This window comes from Saccostrea cucullata, unplaced genomic scaffold (genome assembly GCF_032062105.1).
Source record: "Saccostrea cucullata isolate Sc308-1 unplaced genomic scaffold, CSIRO_AGI_Scuc_v1 ctg3661, whole genome shotgun sequence".
Taxonomy (NCBI): domain Eukaryota; kingdom Metazoa; phylum Mollusca; class Bivalvia; order Ostreida; family Ostreidae; genus Saccostrea; species Saccostrea cuccullata.
Window position 1 is genome coordinate 11551 of NW_026933781.1, and position 18168 is coordinate 29718.

An 18168-nucleotide genomic window follows, 5' to 3' on the forward strand; every position below is an offset into this window, starting at 1 on the left:
TAAAAGAAAGTTTACAGTGGCAATCAGAAAAATTTGCTTTAAAATCTGATACACCCATATAAAGAATATCATGAAATAGACTTTGTGAAACAAGCACATAATCAACTACACTACATCCATAAGACTTTAGACAGGTAAAATTGCCTGAACTATCACCAAAGCATCTTCCATTCAAAATACGTATTTGGTTACTTATGCAAAATTCTAATAAATCTTTGCCTCTAACATCAACAACATTATCTTGGCTAACTCTCTGTTCAATTGCAACATCAATATTATAGTTATTGTTGTTAACTGGAATGTGAAGGGTACTGTCATCTATTATACAGTCTGCATCTGATCCCGTTCTGGCATTAAAATCACCAGTTAGAATGATATCTCCTAAGTTCTTATATTTCTCAACAATGCTATTTTCAAGTAATTCTAATAAATCAACATTACTTTTTGGTGCATAATAAACAATGCATAGATATATATCCCTCTTAAAATTAAAGAAATCTCTACACAGTTTTATCCACTGATATTCTGAAGTGCCATCATTAAGGATCTTAATTCCCTTTTTAATGCTTTTACGGACCAAAATGCCAAGACCTCCAAAGTATCGATTGTTTCTGGATTTTTGACGACAAAAAGGATAGTAATTAAATTCTTCAAATTTGATGTTATGTTCATATCCCACATGCGTTTCTGTTAAGGCTGTTCAAAGTTAATTCTATGTTTAACGTCACATCTAAAGTTCAAAACCTACGAGGGAGGGAGGAAAAAAATAAACAAACAAAATTTTCAAACAATTGTGAATTTATTCAAATTAACCTATTCGGTTTATTAAGAATATTACAATTAAGTAATGAGAGCATTTAATTGATATGACACCTAAGATTAATTTCCCTAGCAGAGTTTTTCCTTAGTATGTAAATCAGTTTGAGTCCTATTGTTAGCAAACAATGTAGTCTAAGACTGAATGTCAGGAAAGTGGCTTTTAACTAGGCCTCAGTTGTCCTTTGGATTTATAATGCCACACGTTCATGGTACCCTGGAGGCAAATGCTTCTTCTTGTGGGAATAGTTGATCAATATCTACAATTAAAGTTATTGATGACAATATTTAAAACTGTTCATGTTGAAATATCTCAAATTGAATTATGTCTTATTTTTTTTTAGTACTAGATCTACTAGCATTAAGTTTTGAAAGTGTGAATACTAATATCTGGACCATACTGACACTGTTAGATTATCTTTAATACCTTGAATTCCTCACTAAAGAGAGGATTCTTCACATCTTGGAATACCCCAACTTCTTTCCTTACTCTCCTTCACTTGAAAGGCCCTATCTTCAGTAAGCTTCTCCCTGCTCAAATGGTTATGACAAGTATTATCTTTTCCAAAAATTGTAGCTATTTGTAGGTACATGAATTATGAAGAAATCAATTACTTTACATATTAAATAAGATTTGAAAGATGCTTTTCACTGTATATAAATCTTGGTTTTTGACACACTTTCCACTCAGTAAAAAAGTTTTTTCGATTCTCTCCAAAATACAATGAAAAGTTCAGCCAATAAAATCACGAACTGAGAGTCCGTCACTGTCAGCTTGAACATGTGATTCGAAGACTGACAAAAAAAAAATCAACAAACTAGACTTTGTCATTAACTTCAATCATAAAATCTTCTATTTTTTACTTACATTTATGGTCCCAAAGTCTTTAATTCACTAGTTTTCTTTAATAAGACACCAACTGCCTTTATCAAAGCACGTTTTCTGTCACTACGGGAAGCAGAATTCAGTCGCTAATTGTAGAACCAAGGAACAGACATACGGAATTCCGAATTGTTTGTTTTTTTCAAAGACGAATTTCTCATAAACCTGCGCGCGCGGGTGACGTTAAACGTAGTTTTAATTTTAAACAGCCTAAAAGAACTAAGTCGAAGTTATTGAATTCTGCTAAAAACTCTTTATCTAGGGTCTTGTCATAATGTTCAGATAAGAGACCCCCAACATTCCAACTACAAATATTTAAACTGCTTCTCATGTGAATTGTATATAACAAATTGTGGGAACAGTAATGGTAATAATGAGGCTGTAAATAGGTATATACTAATTCTAAAAGAATAATTGACAGAAGTATTATACAATAAAATATTGTACAGCCGATGGAATATTATAATAGTAACTATAGATAAAAACTTGCAACCGGTTGGTTGATATTTTATGATTATAAATGATTTTGTACAATGACAACAATGTTATATAATGGTGTTAATAAAAAGTTTAAACAGGGTATCACTATTGACTATAATTGGTTGGACAAATATTCAGTTTGTTGTACAAACTATTACAACTAAATGGTAAACTATGAAACTAAAATGTCTAGATTTACAAACTTGAATACACAAGTAAATTACTTTTAATCAAGAAAAACGGTAACGTGACAAGACTTGAAAATTGGCAAACTTTGAGTCACCAATGAGACTTGAAATCATGTCCACGCCAACGGTCACCTCCCCGACCCTTGTTACCATAATACGGGGTATTGTAGTAGCCTCTTCCTTTGTACTGCATTACGCGACGAGATAAGTTCAAAGCTGTGTCAACTGAGCTGCGTATGTTAGATGCCAGCACTGCCGTGCCTTGGTGGGAAAGGTGGTATCCGTCCTTAGCATCAACGTATCTTAGAATTACTTCTCCCTTATACGCCATGTTACTATTGTCGCAAAAGATAACAAGACTATCATCCTTCAGTTTCTGTTTTAGCAGGGCAGTGACTATCTGTCCTCTGGTATTGTATTTATCCGAGTCTTTCCTTGGAGTTGGGAGTGAAATTACAATTTTTGTAACTGGCATTTTGTCGTGAATTAATTTGCATATCTCTGACATCTCTTCTACACATGCATTAGGAGTTTTATTTCTTAAATCATTTGTCAATGAGTGTAACGTAATAAGATCTGGAGTCTCTGTTAAATTTCTGATTTCTTTAACAGTATCTTCTAAAGTATAGGCAGTTATTTTGTTCACAATATACTGGGAAGAAAGTTTATCTGGGTTTATTCCTTTTATATTGGAAGTTCCAATCAAGGTGACATGGGGTTTTACTTGGTTTTGATGAGTTGTTTTTGTTTTTGTTTGGAAGTCCCCGCTGTTATCGTCACGGCAATTATGTAACTTTAAGCTCACAATTTCTTCATCCTTTTTATCAAGTTGTGTCTTCATTGATGCAATTTTTGTCTCTAATGTATCCATCTGGGCAGATCTATCTGCCATGATATTTGTGGTCTTTTGCAGGTCTTCTGTGTACCTCTTCATTTTCTCTGAGAATGTGTCATTCTGTTGTTGCAGAGATGAACATTTTGCTTCTAGGTTAGATTTTAATACCTCTTTTTCAAGTGTTGACATGTGATTGAAACTGTTCATTTTTGTTTTGAGTTCTGTGTTTTCTTTTTCAAGGTTTGATGTCTTATTCATAAGTTCATCAAATTTGTTCAGTAGTTGTGTGAAATTCACTGCATTGGCTTGCATGCTTTGATTATGTAGTTTTTGCATTGTTTCTAGCTTTGTTGTTAATATTGCTGTGTTGATTAAATATCCTTTCAATCGCACCTGTGAAATAGCTTTCCATTCTAGACATAAATGTCATCACTTGGGTTTCTGCTTTTTCTCTGGGTGTAATACTCTGGCATTCAGCTAGATCACTTTGCTCTGTGTTACAACTAGCGTCCACTTTCGGCATTAGAAGATTTGGTCGGTCTATGATATTGGTGTCTGTGACCCATTTTTCTTTTGTTTCTGTGTCATTCATGTCGCTCCCTTGACTACTATTGTCATCACATTCATGACTTTGTGCATCATCAGCAATTAGTGATTCTTGAATTCCATGCACGCTCTGTGCTTTCTGATTGAGGGAGGCAAAGTACTTGTCCTTAAATTGAACACATTTGAATAACTACGGAGCCTGATTGGTAGAAATTTATTTTCACGGAGTTATTGACCGAGCCTTCAGAGTCAAAAACTACTTTTATAACACAACAAATATCACTGGTCGTCACCGTTGTTTTTTTCTCATCGAAGAAATCAAGTACTGCTTTTTTCCATGCCGGTATGGATTCACTAGCTAAATGAAATGTAACATTGTTAATTTTCCCATCACATTGTATGTGTTCTTTTGGTATCTCTGTTCAGAAATGCCTTCATTGTGTTTGGCCGGGGCCATACCCTGGTTCCTACGACCTTGCGGCATCATGTATATCTAAATATTTATATGAAACGTTACCTGCCACTTCACAAAACGCAGTATTATGAGTATATTGTTCAGATTGTTGTTAAGACACTATTACCAACATGGGGACGAGGTAGGCACCGTGAAAATGGACAATTTTTATTCGCTGACCACGTTGTCCATGTGCACCCCATTACCGGAAGTTCAGAGTATATACATTTTTTTTACCTGGTAAATTCCAGGGGGGGAGGGTCCTCCCCCCCCCCTAGATCCGCGCATGCTATGATTCTCTGTTGATTGTGTACATTTTCTATCCACCAAAACAACTCAGTCTTAGCCTTTTCTGACAAATTTAAAATGGCATCAAAATTTCCATTATTTTTCCTTAAAGTCTCTATTTTGTCCAATTCTACATTTCTATAAAATAATGGACCATATTCTACTGCAGAAAACTTGCCACAATCAGACCAATTACTCTAGCTAGTAGACGAACAACTTCCTTTTTTCCACACTTCCCTACATTCCTCAACAATAGTGTCTGCTCTACTTGGACTTAATGTGACAATCATTTTGACAGAGTCAATAATATTTCCAAGAAAGGTAATACAATGAGATGGTACACAAACAGATTTTCTTTTCATTTATGACCAAACCTAGTCTTTCCATCAACCATCTACCCCCGTAGGGACCCGGGGTGACAAGAATAGGTCCCTGGCACCCCCTTGCATGTCGTAGGAGGCGACTAAATGGGGCAACCTGTTGGCCGTGGGTTGCGACCCGTGTTGGTGGAGGAGGGGATCCTGGTGGCTGAGGTCCGCAGGTGCTGGGTGCAATGCATCTGTTTGACCAACACTCCACTTTGGCCCCATATTCATCTAGACGGGAGGTCAAGTTTGGCCCGACTTGATCAATCGGCTAGTCATGCCGAGCTGATAATATTAACATGCCTTAGTATTGATGTTTTGCAATTTTTATTAACTGTCTTCTCTGTTTTGCAATTTCCAATACGCCGACGTTTCCATGTTGATATTGATATATTAAGCGGTGGCTGAGGGTCAATCAGGCACTTCATGTCTGAGTATAGTTTCTTTGTATCCTCTTGGTATCAGTCTTACTGGATGTCCGTTTGACTAGATATCGCCCTTGTTGGCGCTCCGAGGCGGGCGGGGAGCAAGGATTCTGAAATTTTTCCTCTATAATCATGGCTCTCTCAAAAAAACGTTGCTACCCAGCAGGTTTTGAAATTACTTTTAATGATGAACAACTGAATTCGGTTGTGGAACACTGGCCCCGCTTCATCACACTTGAAGCACAATTATCAGAACAACAAACGAAGCCTTTAACAAAGATATCACCATTTATCATTCAAAAAGGTATTCAAGGAATCATCGGTACTCCTAAATCTGTTAAAAAGTTGAGATCCGGAGCTCTACTTATTGAAGTTACCAAAAAACAGCAGTCAACTTCTTTACTAAGTTTGAAAATGCTTGCCGATATTCCTGTTGTTGGTAAAATCCACAGTGGATTAAATCAAAGCAAAGGTATCCTTTTCGACAGAGATCACGACCTGGATGACATTCCTGAGCAGGAAATCCAATCCGAGTTGGAATCCCAGGGAGTGGTCTTTGTGAAAAGGTTTACAAAAAAGCGGAATGATAACATAGAACCGACAAATACGTACCTTTTGACTTTTGGTATACCAACATTACCAACAAGTATTAAAGTTGGACTTTATCATATGAAAGTTGAAATGTTTGTTCCAAATCCTCTGCGTTGCTTTAAGTGCCAGAGGTTTGGACATGGACAATCCAATTGTAAAGGCTCTGAATCCTGCTTCAGGTGTGGTGAGGAGGGGCATGATGGTAAAGATTGCCATAATGACCCCAAATGCAAAAACTGCAAGGGCGGGCACATGGCTTCCTCCAAACAATGCCCGATGTGGAAAAAGGAAAAAGAAATTCAAAAAGTTAAAGCCGAAAAACGCATTCCTTATCCAGAAGCCAAAAAAATGGTCAACATGTACAGTATCCCAAGACCGAATCTGACATCATATTCAACTGTTGTTAAAACGTCCTCTTTGAAGGACATGTCTACACAAGTCTCTGAGAAAGACTTTCTTCAGCAGACTTCATCATGTCAAACGCCCCTGTCATCTCATGACAAGGGTAAAAACACTTCACTGCCTGCTTCTGCAGGTCCTGCAGTTCCTGCTGCTCCAAAAACCGTAGCTGTGACTACATCAAAGCCAGCAGCCTGGAGCAAATTATCATCATCGGGGAGAAAAAACAGATCTCCCTCCAAAAACAACTCAAAACAGCAGAGTGATCGGTTACCTAAAGCGGCCGTCACTCTCCACAATAAATTTGGGGTCTTCGAGGAGATGGACGTAACACCATGTCAATCCTCCTCGCGAGTCCGAAGTGCGTCACCCCCCAAAAGTAAAGGGAGAATATCCCCCATTACTCATAAAAAATGAATCATCCTACTATTATACAATGGAATTGTCGAGGTTTTAAAGTCAACTTTAATGAATTATCATTACTTATTCAGGACCATAACCCAGTAGCTATATGTTTACAAGAAACACATTTAAAAGAAACAGATAAAATTAATATTAAAAATTATAGTATGTATAACCATTATTCTCAAACTGAAAGAGCGTCTGGTGGTTCCTCTTTAGCAATTAACAATAAATATATTCATAGCCAACTAGATTTAAAAACAAATCTTCAGGCAGTAGCTGTACGCCTTTCACTTGAAAAAACAATTACCCTTTGTTCTGTATATGTTCCTCCAAACTATCATTTACAAACTTTAGAACTTACAAAACTAATACAACAACTTCCTGCTCCATTTATGGTTGTGGGTGATTTTAATGCCCATAATCCATTATGGGGCAGCGAAAAATCACAGATAAAGGGAAAAAACTTGAAGATGCAATATCACATCATAATCTTTGTATACTTAATGACGGCTCTAGCACTTACCTGCATCCGGGTAATGGTTCATATTCTTCAATAGATATTACTTTAGTAGATCCTTCTTTACTTCTGGATTTCAGTTGGTCAGTACATGATGATTTATGTGGAAGTGATCATTTCCCAATTATAATTAAAGTAAACACACCCGAGGAAAAAATAGTACTACTCAAAACTGGAAACTAAACAAGGCTGATTGGAAACAATTTGAAACTATGTGTTTACAAAATATTTCGGATGAAAAGTTTGAAAACAATCCTGATCCAATTCAAAAATTTACTGAAATACTATTAAATACTGCAAATGAATGCATACCTAAAACCTCGACAAATTCTACTAGAATCAAAAAACCATGGTTTACAGAAGAATGTAATGATGCTATTAAAGCTCGCAAAAAAGCAGAAAGACAGTTTAATAGATTACCAACATCTCTAAATTTAAGCAATTTCCGTATATTCAGAGCAAAAGCTCGGAGAACTATAAATTTTAATAAACGAAAATCTTGGAAAAAGTTCGTGTCCAACCTTAATTCACATACTTCTATCAATAAGGTTTGGAACGCAATAAGGAAAATTAAAGGAAAAGGTCCTGAAAAATATCAGCATCTGAAGGTTGGAAATCAAATTATTACGGATAAAAAACAAATATCCAATGAAATAGCTAGTACAATTCATAAAAATTCCTCCACAAAAAATGTGAGTCCTAAATTTAGTAAACATAAAACATCTCAAGAAAATAAAACATTAAATTTTACATCTGAAAACAATGAATGTTATAATCAGCCATTTACTATTGACGAACTTCAAAAATCCTTAGAAAAGTCTCATGATACAGCTGTAGGACCAGATCAGATTCATTACCAAATAATTAAACACCTTCCTATAAACAGCAAAGAATGTCTTTTGAAAATTTTTAATAAAATTTGGGAGCGAGGTCAATTTCCACCTTCCTGGACCCAAGCTACTATTATTCCTATTCCAAAACCTGGAAAGAATCATACGGATCCAAATAATTATCGACCAATTGCTTTAACAAGCTGCTTATGTAAAACCATGGAAAGGATGATTAATGAACGCCTCATATGGTTTCTTGAAACCAATAATATTCTATCTAATATACAATGTGGTTTTAGAAAAAACCGAAGCACAATTGACCATTTGGTCAGACTGGAAACCTATATTCGAGATGCTTTTATCAAAAAAGAGCATGTTGTATCTGTGTTTTTTGATTTGGAAAAGGCATATGATACTACATGGAGACATGGCATTTTAGAAGATCTTGACAATATGGGCTTAAAAGGGCATTTACCAATTTTTGTTAAGAATTTTTTAAATGATAGACATTTTAAAGTCCGCTTGGGGTCTACTTATTCGGAAAGCTTTGAACAGGAAATGGGTGTACCACAAGGCAGTATTTTATCAGTAACTTTATTTAGTATAAAAATTAACAGCTTAGCTGAAGTACTGAAAAATGATATGCATGGAAGTTTATATGTGGATGATTTTGTTCTTTGTTATAAAGCTAAACATATGAATTATATTGAGCGAAAATTACAGTCTTGCCTAAATAAAATTCAAGACTGGGCTGATACAAATGGATTCAAGTTTTCAAAAAGTAAAACCGCTTGTGTGCATTTCTGCTCTAAACGGAAGGCTCATGACGAACCACATTTACTGCTTGATGGAAATCCTATAAAAGTTGCTAAGGAGATAAAATTTTTAGGTATAATTTTTGATAGTAAACTTTCATTTGTATCACATATTAAAATGCTAAAAGAAAAATGCACAAAGGCCTTAGATGTTATTAAAGTAATTGCAAATACAAAATGGGGGGCAGATAAAGATACTCTTTTAAAACTATATCGTTCTTTAGTTAGATCCAAGTTAGATTATGGCTGTATTGTGTATGGCTCTGCAAGAACTTCATACGTAAAAGCTCTTGATGCAATACACCATCAAGGCCTCCGACTGTGCTTGAAAGCTTTTCGAACTTCTCCTAAAGACAGTCTATATGTTGAGGCAAACGAACCGCCTCTCGACTTACGAAGAATTAAACTTACTTTGCAGTATATTTTGAAATTAAAAGCAAATGTTAATAATCCTGCTTATAATTGTGTTTTTCATCCGCAGTACGAAGACTTGTATCATAAGAGAAAATCATGTGTAAAACCCCTTGGTCTAAGATCTAAAAAACATATCAGAGATTCTGAATTACCTTTGGATGTTATAAAACCTTCTAATTTTTCGGAAATACCGCCATGGCAATTAATAAATCCAACCGTAGATTTATCTTTAACTGAATTTAAGAAATCGGACACAAATTGTCTTGTTTTTAAACAAAAATATGCTGAAATAAAACATTCTTATGGTTCAACAGTCGAGGTGTATACAGATGGTTCAAAGGATAAAAATAAAGTAGCATCAGCTGCCGTGATGGAAGACAGTATTTTCTCTACACGGCTCCCAAATGAAGCAACAATCTTTACCGCCGAAGCAAAGGCCATTCAACTTGCATTTGAATATATAAAATCTTCTAGTGAAAAAATATTCACAATATTTTCGGACTCGCTCTCTTGCTTACAATCTATACAAAATAAGAATATTGATCAACCTTACATTTTAGATATTTTAATTCAATATTATCATTTGGCGCAACAAGGTAAAACAGTAAACTTTTGTTGGATTCCGAGCCATGTCGGAATCCCAGGAAATACTAGAGCTGACAGTGCTGCCAAAAATGCACTTCAACATCAAATTACTTCATTCAAAATTCCTTACACCGATTTGAAATATCTCGTTAAAATTTATGTTAATTCTCTTTGGCAAATTTATTGGAATTTTTGTGACGAAAGTAAGCTTTACGCTATTGAAAACAAAGTTAACAAATCACCTCACTTCGGTCTGAAACGTCAGGACGAAGTAATTATATCAAGAATACGTTTTGGGCATTCAAAAATTACACATGAATATTTATTGAATCGGGAGTCACAGCCAGAATGTATATCCTGTGACTGTCCGATAACTATAAATCACATACTTTTAGAATGTTCCGATTTTACACCTATTCGAAGTAGACTGTTTGGAAGTATAAAAACAATGTATGAACTTTTTACAAATGTTCATGTTTACAAAATTTTAGAATATCTACAAGAAACGGATTATTATAGTAAAATTTGAATAAAATCTTGAAAGTAATTTTAATTAGAAATACATTAGCATATATGAATTTATTTTATCAACAGTTTATACACTATTTTTAACAGTTTATATATTTTTAAAAATATTTAAGTCCGTCGGACGGGACGTTAAATGGTGCCCCGTGTCAAGGATGACAACCCCCTTGGCACGCAAAAGATCGTTTCTGTGGAGTTCGAAAAAGAGTAGGCTCATTGGGGGCCGCCAGAGAAACCAAAAATTTTACTTATCCATTAACCTTATAGTCCGCCGAAATATGGCTGAAAAATTGCTGACTCGGCGTTAAACAATATAAAATCAATCAATCAATCAATCCATCAACCATCTTGAATCTGATGCATTTTTTAAACATTCTTCCAATGTATCACTTATCAGAAGAGAATCATCAATATACCCAACATTCAAATGACCCATGATTCTAAGAGTACAATACACAGGTTGCAGTAACTTTGTGAATAATCAGGGTGCACATGCAATGCCCATTGGTAAGCAGAAAAATTCAAAAAAATTTCAAGCCAAATGAATCTCAAATATTTTCTTTGTTCCTCTGCAATCGGTACTGAATAATAAGTATGTTTAAGGTCTAATGATGCCATGAAACAATTTTTCTTTACTAATTTTATTGCACTTTCAAAAGAATTCATCTTGAAATGATATGGTAAGGAATGTACTTATTCAATTCTTTTAAATTTAATATCACTCTCAAATCTCCATCTTTTTTAAGTATGGTACAAATTGGAGATGAAAATTGACCTTCAGCGAAAACACATTCCTTAATAATGCCCTGTTCGCAAAATACATTTTAATTTATGTCTATTTCAGGCTTTGCTAATACAGAATGAGGTATACTTCTCTGTAATGGTAAACCTAATTCTTCATCAAATTCAATATGACAATTTTCAACAATATCTAAGATGACTTTATCTTCTGCAATTTTTTGCCATCTCAGAGGAAAAAAAAATTAATCTTCCTGCACAAAAAATCTTATTATCTGCATTAGGTTTTGCACTTACCTCTTCATCTATTTGTTGGAGCTGCGCTCCCCCTCGAGTTTTTTGAGCTGTCTTTAGAGGTAGAGCTGTTTGACCATCGACTCCAACCACTAGTAGATATGTGGTTCCGTGGTCTTCCTAATGCTCCTCGACCATAGGGACGTCCCCGTGCCCTAAAGAATGCCCATGCTCAGAAATTTCCCCCAGTGAAATGTTCCATGTACTTTACTGCTTATTCTGTTTACATCTTGAATTTCTTTCACAGATTTTGCAACATCATCTCCATTAAGATATTCCTAGAAGGGCAAAGATGGTGAACTAAGATGGTAGTACTCCCTACCTAAATCAGGTCTATGGAGTTCCTTGCGCTTAACATTTAAAAGTTTGTTTGTGTACCCTAGAAGAGCTAACGCATCTGTGGCCAAAGTAATCAAACTCTGATCTATCACCTCTGAATCAATTTCATTCAGTTTATTTGCCAACTTTTACAAGTTCACCGAAGCTTTAATCACTGCAGATGGAATAACCTGAAATTTGGCATCACAATTCCGTGTCACTTTCTTCATTTGTAACTTTCTTCTCATTTGACTTCTTTGAGGAACGTCTAGACGATTCATTCGACTTTGTTTTCTCTTTTTCGGCGCGGTCTAGTTCCGTCGTGACACCCGCCATTTTTTCACACTTAATAGTCTCAAAACCAAATTCACAATATTCACCAGCCACCTGGAGAATATAATACTTCATTACCTTGTAACGAATATCTATATTAACGAAACTATAACCACTACGTAGTTATATAAATAATGAAAACTACCACGTAGTTATCTACTTCTAAAAATACTGACACCGAGAGTAGAGCACGTCCTCTCTCGAAAACAAATGGAAGTACACTGACGTATCGGGCTCGAAGTACGCATCTCATATGATTCCTGAAGTGTTGTGATGTTGTAATAAAATCAGTAGTGCCCCAACCATACATGAACCCCTGACCGTTAGGCCTAGATCCACACATTGCACAATTTTTGAAAAGGCATCCTTGCTTTTCAAAATATTTGATTAATACCAAGGAGCAGATTTCAAACAATTAATTCATTTTCAGTATATAAGAACAGACCCCCCCCCCCCCCCCCCATCTTTAGGCCTAGATCCACACATTGCACAATTTTTGAAAAGACACCCTTGCTTTTCAAAAATATTTGATTAATACCAAGGAGCAGATTTCAAACAATTAATTCATTTTCAGTATATAAGTACAGCCCCCCCATCTTTAGTACCACTGACCCTGGGGCCTTGAAATTCACAATTCTGGAAGATTAGGGCCCTTGCACATCAAAACTATATAGGTAGTTCATCTGCTTAATACCCGGGAGCAGAGAAGTAAATTTCAAAGATTTAATGTATTTTCACTATATAATTAATAGAGCCGCGCCCTAACACCAGAACCCCCTGACCCTGGGGCCATAAAATTCATAATTTTGGTAGAGGCACCCCTGCTCATCAAAACTGTGCACTTAGTTAGTTTATTTAATGCATAGGAGCAGAGATGAAAATTTTCAAAGAATTCATATATTTTCACTGTATAATTAATAGAGCCCCGCCCTAACACCAGAACCCCTGACCCCGGGGCCATGATATTCACAATTTTGGTAGAGGCACTCTTGCTCATTACAACTATGCACTTGGTTAGTTTATTTAATACCCAGGAGCAGAGAAGAAGATTTTCAAAGAAATTATGCATTTTCACTATATACTTATTTAGCTTATTTAGAAGAATAAAATTAAAATTTGTGAAAGTGCAAGGATGTGCCAATTAAACCCGCCAAAAAATCTTAAGTTTTAATAACTTTTAAATGAAATAAGATATTTAATCAATTTTTGTGTGAAATGCCATTAAAATATATAAGTCGTAATATTATGGAAAAAATATTAACTTCAAATCTGTGTCCAAGTACCTTTAAAGTCAACCCATATACCGGGTATATTTACACTCTGATTAAGGTTTTAAAATGAGACTTTAACTCAGATGAGCCAAAATGTGTTGACCAATGAATATCGAGGAAAGGCCTGAAATATTTCAGAGTAGACAATAATAAAATAATGGGTCTAGCAACAGCTATCTAGAGTTTCTTTGTCTAAGTTAAATCGAGAACCTTAAAAAAGAGCTTGTTTATAAGTAATAATAACCTGAAAGACTGTCTAAGATCTGCCACTTCCCCTCTTCTGCCAAGCACCATCAACACTAGCTGTACACCAATTGTCTTTTCACCTCTGAAACAAATAACTGCAAAATTCTAAACCTGTCAAAATGACAGTAACAACTTTATATGAACACAGCTTAATTACAGAGTAATGGGACTACATATTATAGAGTACCAACACTTGAAACAGATTGAAAATGATAATTGGAAGTGTTGGCATACAGGATGGATGTATTCTGCTTTACACAGAACAAACATATTCCTAAATACATGAATCACATTGGAGCATTATACGATATTTTATTGTGACAAAAATAACAGAAATAAACTCTTACGTTTTTGACAGTCCCACTTCTTCTGATAAGCTTTCCTTCATGCTGACAGTTGCAACACGCTCCAAGGCTGGTCCCATTTCTTTCTCTCTTTGGGAAAGGACAACATTGCTAACTGTTGGAATATTAAGGGCTGACAAAAAGCTGTTTACTTGTCTCCCACTGATACCACTGTGTACCATTGCTACTCAAAAAAAAAAAACCAGACATGTGCATGTACATGCACGAGTATATGTTATTACTTGAAAATCACATTTCACAAAGAATATATTTTTAACCTACTAATCATCAGAAGGTTTCTCCTCTTTAAACTAAAACAAGAGGCCCATGGGCCTTATAGGTCACCTAAGTATCATGTAACAACTTTCAAACACTGGAATTTGGATCTTGTTTTAAACAAGATGCCATAAAATTCACAATTTTGAAGGAGGCACTGTTGCTAATTATAATTATACACTTAGCATGCTTACTCTAGTTACTTAATACCCAAAGGTTGATCAGAGTAACAAAGAGAAAAGGCATTTCCACTTTGTAACCAGTTGTGCACCCCGCCCCACAGGAACCACATATTTCAAAATTTTGGAAATTTTATCATTAATTTTATTTCATCATAAATTATTTCTTAATACCAAGAGCAGATTTAAAGCATTAATTTATTTTCAGACTAAGTAACACCCCCCCCCCCCCGCCCCCGATACCCCTGACCTTGGGGCATGAAATTAACCATTTTGCTAGATGCACCTTTCTTCATCATGAATATATATACTTAGATCAATGGCGTAATACCCAGGAGCAAAGAAAAATATTTTCAAAGAATTCATGCATTTTCATTATATAGTCATTAGAGCCCCGCCCTAACACCAGAACACCTGACCCAGGGGTCATGAAATTGACAATTTTGGAAGAGGTATCCTTCCTAATCATAACTATGTTCATAGTTCATTGGTTTAATACCCAGGAGCAGTGAAGAAGATTTTTAAAGAATCAATGTATTTTTACTATATAATCAATAGAGCCCCACCCTAACACCAGAAACCCCAAAGCAGGGGTCATAATATTCACATTTTTGGTAGAAGCACTCTTGCTCATCATAACAATATTCTAAGTTAGTTTGTTTAATATCCAGGAGCGAGGAAGAAGATTTTTGATGAATTAATGTATTTTCACAATACAATCAATAGAGCCCCGCCCTAACACCAGAACCCCTGACCCAGGGGCCATGAAATTCACAATTTTTGAAGAGAAACTCTTGGTCATCATAACTATGTTTTTAGTTAGTTTATTTAATACCCAGGAGCAGAGAAGAAAATTTTCAAAGAAATAATGCAATTTTACTATATGATCTATATAGCCCCGCCCTAACACCAGAACCCCTGACCCATGGGCCATGAAATTCACAATTTTTGAAGAGGCACTCTTGATCATTATTACTATGTACTTGGTTAGTTTGTTTAATACCCAGAAGCAGAGAAGAAATTTTTCAAAGAAATAATGCACTTTTACTACATGATCTATATAACCCCACCCTAACCCCAGAACCCCTGACCCAAGGGCCATAAATTTCACAATTTTATTAGAGGACTTAATGCTGATTAAAAGTAACAGCTTTTTAAAAAGCTTGCCTGACTAAATCAATCAATATCCGCATGGGGAGTACTATACTAGTGATAAACCCTTTGAGCAACACTTTTGTTTTTGAGAACCTTGCATAAATGAAATCTTGATTTAATATAACTTTAAGAAGAATCATCTCTACAGTGCATACTAAAGAGTTGGTATTCTGTCAATTTTTGTGGGGATTTCCTGTAAGTGGAGTGATCTGCCCTTTGATCTAAATTAATTGATTTCGAACTTCCATGTAACACCTATTTATAAAATCTGTTACCAAATCATACATTGTCAACATTCTAAAAGATGGATATAATTAAATAAACATTTTGTTGGGTTGTATTTTCCACAGTTATCAGTAGTAATGTGTGTTCATTAATTTTTTTCTTAAAGGGGGGGGGGGTGTTAGTCCCACTATCATATACTTGCAGTGTAGTATTTAGAATGAAATAAGTAAATCTACTTAGACCTGTGTGGAAAGAAAAATCCAAGATTTTGCACTTGTTTCTTATTTATTGTGTGCATCTGAACAGAGACATATAATACATGTAGCTACATGTAGATCATGCATCTCGAGACCATGACTTTGTTGAAATGCAGTTTATTATTATTGGACTAGTCCATTTATGGAATAAACCAACCGCAGGATATATTTTACGATATGTTGTTTAAGAATGAGATAAAATATCCATTTGTAGATAGAATTTCTGCATTAGAAGAAGGTTAAAAGGGTAAACTTTAATTCCATGGAAGATGGAACACCCATTCATACAACAGAACAATCCAAGGAAAAGGCGCGAAGAAAGCAGTGACAATTGGCGCGAAAAGAGCGATTCACCCCTTTCGTACAATATAAATGGACTGATCCAGTAGTATAGAAATGAAGAAAAATGGATGCACGGACAAATTGAAACGGTGAATCAAATGGAATAATTGTTCGATGCAAAAAAAGTAAAAGGAAGTAAACACTGAAGTATTTTGCATCAGTAATATAATTCTTTTTTCTGATAACTGTTTCTTTTAAAATGCAGATAAAGAATTCCGATGTAAATCAGCTTGCACAAAATCTAGCTCTCTAGGTATGATCTATTAGTTTCGGATTATGAAAATATCAATCTTTATACAGCCTGACGCCGTGACGTCAGGCAACAATCATGTCAACAGTTTGACTGCTTGATGTCCAGGAGTAAAGAAGAAGATTTTTAAAGATTGCACTAATTTTAGTGGTTTTGGCCCCACTCCTCAGGCCTCAGGGGGGCAGGGACCATGAAATTCACAATTTTTGTTCCCCTTCACCCATAGATGCTGTATACCAAATTTGGTTGAAATTGGTTCAGAGAAGAAGCTAAAAGTGTTCAAAAGTTTACGAACGACGTAGGACGTACGACGACGGATGAAAACGGATAGCAATAGGTCACCTGAGTTTACTCAGGTGACCTAATAAAAGTTACATGATCTTGACACTGTTGATAACAACCATACAATATGACCTTTGTTTTTCTGGCTCACATATTTGCATTCTTATTTGCTTTACAATGAGAATGAGTTTGTGGAAACTTTGTTATTCTCATATTTTTGAAAAGACAAAAATCTCTTCTTTTTTTTTTTTTTTTAAAAAAAACACACACACATTAATTTGACTCATTTTGAACTAAGTAAATAAAAAATGTGTCTGGTAATCATCTTGGGTTTACCTGTTGCTAGTTTTGAATTTGCATCCCATCTGCCATCATGTGGCTTTCCAGTAGGTATGGAATTAATTTCATTGCAATTTGTATTGTAACAGGGAACCTGAAAATGCAGTATGTGGCAAATTAATCTTAATTAGCCCAGTTAATTAATCACTGAGCAATGATGAAACCTTAACCAAATTCTGTTTTAAGTGGGTTGTTGCTTAAACAGGTCAGAAACTTTTTAAAACAAATTTTAAATTTCCTTCATAGGGATATGTCATCATTGAAATATCAAAGACAATCAGTACATGAATTAATGCTAGATTACAGTCACCTTAATTATAAAAATAGTAATCATCAATAAAGATATTTCATTACAAATTTAGTCATGAGAATCCTTATGATCAACATCAATCCAGTTCATTCAATAAATATCCAGGCCAGATGTATTTAAAAAAATTAAAAGTTAAGCTATATGGTCATGATGATATGATTATTATTTTTTAGTATAGTTTTATAAAGTATATTTTAAACTGTATAAAGTACAAGTAAAGGTGTTCATTTGGTCGTCCATAAACTGAATCAGTATATACTTATAGTTATTACTCTTTATAGTTTTGTAATTAAATTGGTGTAGGCTAAAACTTCTACCTGTGACCGGCCATTGCTAAATACATGATCTTTTGAGTGATTTGCAAGGAAAGTCTGTTTACATGATGATCATGCAAACAGCTATTGCAAATTTCCTGAGAGTGAGATATATACAAGATCGTCGTATGGGTGTAAAAGTCTATCTACACAATCGCATGTTCTACATGTACAGGTCTGCCTGCATGTTGCATTAGGCCAGAGGTGTATGTTGTCAACATCATGCAAATACCCCCAAATAGCAGATCATATGGAAAAGTAATTACACTCAGTGTCGTCCCTTTTACGAAATCAAAAAACTGTGTCTGAATCATGTTTAAGACGAAATAAAGTA

The 18168-nt window shown here is 35.1% G+C and overlaps 1 long non-coding RNA gene and 1 pseudogene across 1 annotated transcript; both read right to left on the reverse strand.

The window, feature by feature from the left end:
• Nucleotides 1-780: 780 nt before the first annotated feature.
• LOC134239327 (uncharacterized) lies at nt 781-1341 on the reverse strand. Its single transcript, XR_009986208.1, has 2 exons — nt 1244-1341; nt 781-1076 (listed from the first exon to the last, which is right to left on the reverse strand). It is a non-coding gene; the product is annotated as an uncharacterized LOC134239327 (long non-coding RNA).
• Nucleotides 1342-11400: 10059 nt separating this feature from the next.
• LOC134239328 (uncharacterized) lies at nt 11401-11992 on the reverse strand (annotated as a pseudogene).
• Between the last annotated feature and the right edge of the window lie 6176 nt (nt 11993-18168).